Consider the following 9,748-nt stretch of genomic DNA (forward strand, 5'->3'; position numbering starts at 1 on the left):
CTGTGATTGCTTTGGTACCAAGAAAGTGACACTTGTGGGTGTGGGGTGTCCCTTGTATCCCCGACATTAGATGTGGAGGTCTAATGCTTCGAAGGTGTTTCGATCGATGGCTAAGTTTGAAACCCAATAATAAAATACAAATTATGTACTAAGCTACCCTGAGAACCTAACTTAACCTCCGAGATTGTACCTGTTTGGTGTATCCGCGAGCAATGGTAATTAAAAAGAAGAACTTAAAGTTGTATGCATTTAATAGGGCATGCATATGAAAAGGAAAAGGGGAACTTAAAGGTAAGATAATAAAATGATTCATGCTTTGAAAAAAAATCATGCATTTTTCTGTTATGCACTAGATCATGCATATTTGAATTGTTCTTTAAATCATAATATGATGGTGGGTGTATGTTATTTACTTCCTAAATGCATGTTGAAAGACTTGGTTACTTAGTTCTTGTTATATGCTATTGCTTTACTGTTTCTTCCTAGTGAGTATACGAAACTTGTTGCATGTGTGATTTCTTAAACGCTGCAAATTGTTATATCTGCACTCACTCAAATTATTACATGAAACCTTATCCATGTTCTTTGTCTCACCTTGTTTCTTTAGAAGTAGTCGTGCTTAGAATTTCAGTTCTGACACCCTACTTTGTTGGTTTTTTACAGGAATCGAGGATTAGTGAGGTTTGACCAGTTCCTGGGAGGGTACGAGAGTCACACTTGCTTCTTGACAGCTTCAGCAGTAGACAAAATGGCTCTTTCTTTTATCTTTTAGTTTTACTATTCTCTTCAGTTTTCTTGCTTAGTCAGTTGTTGCTTTATTTTCAGTTGAGTAGAACAGTGTCTCTGAAATTTAATTTTATTCATAAATAAAGAGGTCTGATTTGATTATGGTGGGTGATAATTGTAAGTCTCTTTGTGGTGTTGGGCTATCCAGATAGAATTGGAATTGTGAGGACCCTGGGTCTCTGCGATGTTTTCCACACATGAAAAAAAATCAGTATTTTTCAAAGGGTATTAGTTGGGGTCGTTACAAGTTTGGTATCAGAGCCACCACAAAAACTTATATTTTTATCACTTTTTGAGTATTAAATTTTATTTTTGGTATGTGAGCTTTGTCCTGAAGCGTCAACAAGTTGTGACTGGTTCACCGAAGCAGTCTTCTTCACTAGTAAGGTTATTTAAATACTTTCAAGTAGGTATTAACTTTGTGTATGCTTGCTTGTATCCTTGGTTAAATTTCATAATAGAATACACAAATAGTCATATGAGATTTTTAAAGGTGTTTTGTACGGGATCAACCCCAAGGGGGTAGGATCGGTGAGGGTCTAATTATGTAAAAAATATGTGTGTTGTAGATGTCGTATTCACGCAGAGGTGCTTCATCCTCTACTGTTTCTCCCGCGAACTGATAGGAGCAGAGGGACTTTATGATGGAAGTCATTCACACCTTGACCGAGACCATGACGACTCAGGCGACTTAGACAGTACTGGCGGTACAAGCGGCTCAGGCCATACAGGTGGCACAGGTTGTGCAAGCAGCTGCGCAGGCAGCGACACATGATCCTCCTGTTGAGGTCGTTCCGAACGCCAGCATAGTTTCTTTTGAGATGTTCTTGAAGTTGGATCCGCCAACTTTTTTGGGAAAGGCAGAACCAGAGGCAACAGAGAACTGGGTCGAGGAGATGGAATGGGCATTCAACGTCCTACCTATCCTCGAGGACAAAAAGACACTTTTTGGCACGTACCATCTGAAGGGCGATGCCAAAAAAAGTGGTGGGACATCCTACGAAGGGTGAAGTTTGCTGACTGGGATGAGATTCCCTGGGAGATGTTCAGAGAGGAAAGTCTGGTTACATATTTTCCTTCTTACGTCGATGAGCAGATGCAACAAAAGTTCCTTGATTTGACTCAAGGGATCATGAATCGGGTGGATTATACTGCCAGATTTTGAAGCTTCGAGAGGTACTGCCCAAACCTCTTCAAGAGTGAGAAGAAGAGAGCGGCAAAGTATGTGTGTGGGTTGAAGGATGGGTTACAAACTTGTGTACTCGTGAGTCATCCTCCTACCTTGGCCAAAGCGATAGAGTCGGCCATAGCTCTAACCGAGGACTGGGAGCGGTCCACGGGTGGCTCCCAAAAGGGAGGCAACAACGAAGGGAGTTCTTTAGGCGAAACAAGGAAGAACCCACCGGTAGGAGGGAAGGTGCAGAGCGAAAAGAAGCAGCGGACCTGTGACGAGCGACAGCAGGGCACGCAACAGGGTCAACCTCAGCCGCAGAGACAGTAGGGGAAGGCCCAGTCAGCATGTCGTAGGTGCGACAAGAACCATCAACTAGGTTTTTGTCTAACGTTCAAGGGAGTCTACTATCAGTGCCAGTAGCCAGGGCACATCGCCCCCTTCTATCTGAACAAGCCTACGGCTCTGGAAGAACAACAACAACAGCAAGGTCAGCGCAAGACCAATGGGCGAGTCTACGCAGCGATAGTAGCCTCTCAGGGCGATCAAACTGACCTGATCGAAGGTATATTCTTAGTTGCTGATCACTTTGCACGTGTAATATTTGACTCGGGTGCAACCCATAGTTTTATTTCTTCTGCGTTTGCAAAGTTGCTCAATTTGGTTCCTTCTAGCCTCAAAAGGGCTCTAGATGTGATGTCACCTATGGGTGCATCCTCTTCCTATGGGAAGTATTTCCCAGCAGTACGCATTATAATAGAAGGCAATGAGTTGTTCGCCGACCTAGTTATTTTGAATATGACATTTTATGATGTCATCTTGGGTATGGACTAGTTGTCCAAGCATGACGCGACCCTCCAGTATTGGGTCAAGAAAGTAATCTTAGAGTGCCCTGAGCTATCTACATTGTTTTTCTTTTTGCTGAGACCAACCAACGGGGTAAAGATCATCTCAGCCTTGAAGGTCTCCAAGTACTGCAAGCATGGTTGCATGGTATTTTTGGCCAGTGTGCCTGCTCAAGATAGTCAGGTGACACCCTTGAATCAACTAGATGTTGTCTGCGAGTTTCTGGATGTCTTTTCAGAGGACTTACCAGGTTTGCCGCCGCATCAGGAAATTGAATTCTCGATTGAGCTAGTGCCTAGTACAACACTGGTGTCTCACGCTTTGTATCGCATGGCACCTATAGAATTAGGGAAATTAAAGAAGCAATTGTAGGAGCTTCTTGACAAAGGATTTATTAGACCGAGTGTGTCTCCTTAGGGTGCACCGATCCTCTTTGTTAAAAAAAAAGATGGTTATGTACGGCTTTGTATTGACTACCGCATGTTGAATCAAGTGACGGTGAAGAACAAGTACCCTATGTCGAGGATCGATGATTTGTTCGATCAATTGAGAAAGGCAAAGGTATTCTCGAAGATCGAACTTCATTCTGGTTACCCTCAGTTGAGAATTAAGATGGAGGATATTTCGAAGACAACATTCAGGTTCAGGTATGGGCACTATGAGTTCTTGGTGATGTCTTTTGGACTCACCAATGCCCCTGCAACATTCATGGATCTAATGAATCATGTTTTTAAGTTATGGCTGAATTCTTTTGTCATCGTGTTCATAGATGACATCCTGATCTACTCAAAGAGCGTGAAGGATCACCGAGAACATCTGTGAATTGTGCTGCAGACACTGAGAGAACATCAACTTTACGCTAAGTTCTCAAAGTGCGAGTTTTGGATCAATGGGGTAATAATGTTTATTGATCATGTGATATTCGAGAGGGGTGTTGAGGTAGATCCAGCTAAGGTAGAAGTTTTGTCATGGGAACAACCAAAGATGGTGACATACATTAGAAGTTTCTTGGGATTGGCGGGATATTACCGTTGATTTATCCATGACTTCTCTCGTATAGCAGCACCGATGACTCGGTTGCTGCATAAGGGAGTGAAGTTCGAGTGGTCCCCTCGATGCGAAGATAGTTTTTAAGAGCTAAAGAAGAGGTTGACTACGACACCGATTTTGGCATTGCCTTCCGGTATGGGTGGTTTTGTGGTGTATAGTGATGCGTCAGGGACTGGTTTGGGTTGTGTTCTTATGCAGCACAGAAAGGTTATAGCGTAGGCTTCCCGACAACTGAAGGTGCATGAGAAGAATTATCCTACACATGACTTGGATCTAGCGGTAGTAGTTTTCATGTTGAAGATTTAGCGCCACTACCTTTATGTGGAACAATTTGAATTCATATTTGATCACAAGAGCCTCAAATATATTTTCACTCAAAGGGACTTGAATTTGAGGCAGCGAAGGTGGTTGGAGTTCTTGAAGGACTACGACTTCTTCATTGCTTACCATCCGAGGAAGGCGAATGTGGTGACGTATGCCCTTAGCAGAAAGGCATCGGTCACAACTGCTAGTTTGATTGGGCGCAGTTGAGAGCTGGTCGAGGAGTTCGTCAGGTGGCAGCCATTTGTTGATGACTCTGAACGCATCCTTTGTGCTGGGATGCAGGCACGACCAAAGATCATAGATCAAATTGAGGAACTCCAGTCAAAAGACCCAGACTTTGAGAAGTTATGCGAAAGTGCCAAGAAGCTAGAAGCGTAGTTTCATCGAGCGGAGGACGAAACTATCATGTTTGGGGATAGATGGTGGGTTTTGAAATCATTACGAGAGGAGCTAATGAGTGAAGCTCACAGGTCTAGGTATTCTGTTCACCCTGGTTCCACCAAGATGTTCAAAGATATTCATAGGACGTACTGGTGGAATGGGATGAAGCGGGACATCGCGGAGTTCATGTCCCGGTGTCTCACTTGTCAGCAGGTGAAGATTGAACACCAGAGACGTGGTGGACTATTACAGTCACTCGAGATTCCAGAGTGGAAGTGGGATGATATCTCAATAAATTTTATCGTAGGGTTGCCTAAGACCCGAAGACAGCGAGATGCCATATGGGTGATTGTGGATCGTTTGACTAAGAGTGCTCATTTCTTTTCGATTAGGATCAGTCAAAGCTTGGAAAGCTTGGCCAATCTCTACGTGGATGAGATTGTTAGGCTTTATGGGGTGCCTCGTTCGATAGTATCAGATCGAGATTCGATGTTCATATCTTAATTCTGGTGCCAACTTTAGAAGGCCCTTGGTACTACTTTAAAGTTCAGTACCGCTTTTCATCCACAGACAGACGGGCAGTCGAAACATATGATCCAAACACTGGAAGATATGTTGAGAGCGTGTGCCTTAGATTGGGCAAGTGATTGGGACAAGCATGTAAAGCTTGCAGAGTTTTCATACAACAATAGCTTTCAAGCTAGTATTGGAATGGCACCGTATGAAGCTTTGTACGGTCGGCCATGTAGATCTCCCGTGTGCTGGGATGAAGTCGAGGTGAGAACAGTGGAATCTCCAGAAATCATCCAGCACTATGAGGATCAAGTGAGCTTAATCCGACAAAGGTTAATTGCGGCTCAGAGTAGGCAGAAGAGCTACATCGATCGACGGCATAGAGAGCTTAATTTTGAGGTTGGCAACCATGTTTTCGTTCGGATATCACCTATGAAAAGTCTTTTCTGGTTTGGAAAGAAAAAGAAGCTGAGTCCCAGATACGTGGGACCCTTCGAAGTTCTCGAGCGTGTTGGAGAGACTGCATACCAGATAGCTCTTCCTCCTAAGTTTTTGCATATTCATGATGTGTTCCATATTTCGATGTTAAGAAAGTATGTATCAGACCCCTCGCATGTGATTCAATATGAGGCGATTGAGGTACAACCTGACTTAACTACCGAAGAAAGTCTTGTGGAGCTTGTGGAACGTCAAGAGAAGGTGTTACGTAGTAGGACAATCCTGTTCGTGAAGGTGCGTTGGCAGCATCATGGGCTGAATGAGTGCACTTGAGAACCTGAGGCGGATATGCGTCAACATTACCCACACTTATTCGGTACGTTCAAATTTCAAGGACGAAATTCTTTTAAGGGAGTAGGGATGTAATAATCTTATTTTTTACTTTAGTTAATTGAAATTTTTTTATATAATGCGTAAATGGGCCTAGGATCCACATTCTGGATCCAAGACCCAGATAAGATCCTTATGGATATAGGTAAAATACCATATATATATATGATGATATATATATATATATATATATATATATATATATATATATATGTATATATATATATATATATATATTATACAAGTGTTTTCATGGGATCCACGATTGGATCCATTTGGATCCAATCCATGGATTCATACTGAGTGGGAGGTGCGGGTCCAAAATCCTGACCGAATTTGGATCCCGAGTCGCAGACCCAGACCTGGCCCACACATTAAAAGAAATAAAAAGGGGGTAATAAGGCAACCCGATATGGGTTGCCCGATATAGCTGAGACAAAAGTTAGAGTTCAGAGAGAACCCTAACTAAAATCGCATGGGAGAGGGGAGGAGAGTGGAGTGCAGCCATCGACAAGATGGTAACAGCCTCTGCCATGTTCGGAAAGCCCTCCTTCAAAATAGCAGGTCGGTAATTTTTTTTATTTCCCCCATATCTCTCTGTTTTCCCCAAATCCTCATCTCTCTCCCTCTCGTTTTTGTGTGCATCGTTAGAGCCACCATCACCGACAACTTCCCACCCGCGGCATACACACACGCCACCCTTGTCAAGTGGAGCTCCTTTTTCCTCCTTCTCATTGTTTCCCCTCGACATGAGTTTGACAGTGGAGAGATCGCTCTCAGTCAACCCTTCTCTCGTAACGGTTGTCTCCAATCACCAAAAAAGGTACAATGCTTCTCTTGAACCTAGGCGAGAGATTGAACATGGGTTTGATTCCGTGTGATCTTTTGAGATGAAAGTCCTTGGAAACATCTCTAGATGGCTGTCCATTTGATCTAAGGTTCTTATTTCAGGGTTTGATCAGTTTGAGGCTTTGCTTTAGGGTTTCAATTTGGGGTTTATTGAACTACTTCTTTGATTTTATTTGGTGTCTCGTCCTTAGGGATTGAAATTTGGATATGTAAGTGATACAGTGTCGTTTCTGAACAATCTGAATGGGTTATTCCAGTCTTCCATAGCCTAAGTACTTTTTGTTTCATGCTGGATGGAAAATAGCCAGAATCTCATAGGAATCAGTTAGTTTGACTGTTAAGATCATCAAATCTGTATTTTTCTCATTAAAAAGGGGAAAATATATATAAAGATAATCTATTGTTAAAACAACGAAGCAATATTGTTTAGTAATGATATCCCTAAACTATGGCTGAAGGGGATTCCTTTAAGATCTAAGGTTTATGGAAGAGACTAAAATGTATAGTGCAATCTCGTTAAAAGTTCAATCCCTTGGTTTCATTTCACCGCTTGGATGGGTGGAAGAGTACATATTTTGATTTGATATTGCACAGTTCAAAGTATTGTTGTGTGAGATATTATGTTTTTGTGAATGAACTGTTAGTACCTATTTTGACTTGATATTGCACAGTCCAAAGTGTTGTTGTGTGAGGTATTATGTTTTTGTCAATGAACTGTTAGTATTTTGTCCATTTGCTTTCTTGGGCTGAAATTAATCTGGTCGAGTAGCCTATGACATGTTCCTATCTGAATAAGGTTTCACGGCTGAGTGAAATGTGGTTGATTGGATCGGTATTTGTACTTTTAATCAAAACTATTTCACACCTTCATAGGCCAGACTACGGTGATATTGCATCTATGCAAAACAATAGATAACAAACTATTTTGTCTTGAATTAAGACAAGGGAAAATTGTCCCAGTGCCAAATAGAAAATAAACTTTCTTTATGGAAATGAAGGGATGTGTTGACCTCACTCAAGGTGTAACATGCATAACAGCAGCCCAATGCGCGTTGGTATACGCTCAATAAGTTACCTATGTTCGCCATGGTTGATGTTGTTCATAATGCTCATATTGTTCATCCATGTTAGGTTGACATAGGTGCACATGTACGAAATTATAAGTTCTGCCCAGTGATATGTATATGTGATTGATCTTGCTAAGCAGTGGTTCATTGTCCTAGTCATGCCATCATTATTGTGAGAATGTGTTGTCATTTAACTGCCAAGTTATTGATATTGTGCAATTAATGTAAGCATGTACACTCGATAAAAATGTGTAATTTATGTGCACATGCACATACTCGAAGGAGATATGCATTGGTGGATACACGTATGTGATGGAGGTAGCACACAGTGAGAATGCATATGATTGAAAAATGACATGCATATAATTGGGTTTATGTTTGCATGAGTGCACATGCTTTTGGTATTTTCGCCTAGTGTTATGAATAAAACACTACCTTGGTTTTGTTATGTGATGCATCGATGGCCTAAATAGACCATCACCGCTCTGAAGAGCCGTGAGTTTGATTTCTTCTTTTATATATATATATATATATATATATATATATATATATATATTGATTTGCATCACTTAAACCACACAAGTTGGTATGGCACACTACTACATTGTTCTTGTTGTCCTTACGGGCTGGAGTCCCGTAAGGGAGGATGCGGGTTTTCACTTTATTTTTGCATATGGTGTTGCAAACTTAAATAATTGACTTTAATAAAAATATAATAAATAAGAACAATGTAATATATGTTCTGGGATTTTTCATCTGGAGAATGAAGATTTTAGAGATCCGGTCTTGGGGAGACTGTAAGGATACAAAAACTTTGTGTGCTTAAATTTGGTCCCCTGAACCCGATATTGAGGTTCCTTTTCTTGGCAACGGTTTTAGGAAGAGTTTGCCACTTTACCTGGGGGTGGTGTGTTTGTCACAGCTGTGATTGCTTTGGTAACAAAAAAGTGACACTTGTGGGTGTGGGGTGTCCCTTGTGTCCCCGACATTAGATGTGGAGGTCTAATGTTTCGAAGGTGATTCGATCGAGGGCTAAGTTTGGAACCCAATAATAAAATACAAATTATGTACTAAGCTGCCCTGAGAACCTAACTTAACCTCCGAGATTATACCCGTTTGGTGTATCCGCAAGCAATGGTAATTAAAAAGAAGAACTTAAAGTTGTGTGTATTTAATAGGGCATGCATATGGAAAGGAAAAGGGGAACTTAAAGGTAAGATAATAAAATGATTCATGCTTTGAAAAAAAATCATGCATTTTTCTGTTATGCACTAGATCATGCATATTTGAATTGTTCTTTAAATCATAATATGATGGTGGGTGTATGTTATTTACTTCCTAAATGCATGTTGAAAGACTTGGTTACTTAGTTCTTGTTATATGTTATTGCTTTACTGTTTCTTCCTAGTGAGTATACGAAACTTGTTGCATGTGTGATTTCTTAAACGCTGCAAATTGTTATATCTGCACTCACTCAAATTATTATATGAAACCTTATCCATGTTCTTTGTCTCACCTTGTTTCTTTAGAAGTAGTCGTGCTCAAAATTTCAGTTCTGACACCCTACTTTGTTGGTTTTTCACAGGAATCAGAGATTAGTGAGGTTTGACTAGCTCCTGGGAGGGTACGAGAGTCACACTTGCTTCTTGACAGCTTCAGCAGTAGACAAAATGGCTCTTTCTTTTATCTTTTTGTTTTACTATTCTCTTCAGTTTTCTTGCTTAGTTAGTTGTTGCTTTATTTTCAGTTGAGTAGAACAGTGTCTCTGAAATTTAATTTTATTCATAAATAAAGAGGTCTGATTTGATTATGGTGGGTGATAATTGTAAGTCTCTTTGTGGTGTTGGGCTATCCAGACGAAATTGAAACTGTGAGGACCCCGGGTCTCTGGGATGTTTTCCGCACATGAAAAAAAATATTTTTTAAAGGGTAT

This window comes from Nuphar pumila, chromosome 4 (genome assembly GCF_984573655.1).
Source record: "Nuphar pumila chromosome 4, dmNupPumi1.hap1.1, whole genome shotgun sequence".
Taxonomy (NCBI): Eukaryota; Viridiplantae; Streptophyta; class Magnoliopsida; order Nymphaeales; family Nymphaeaceae; genus Nuphar; species Nuphar pumila.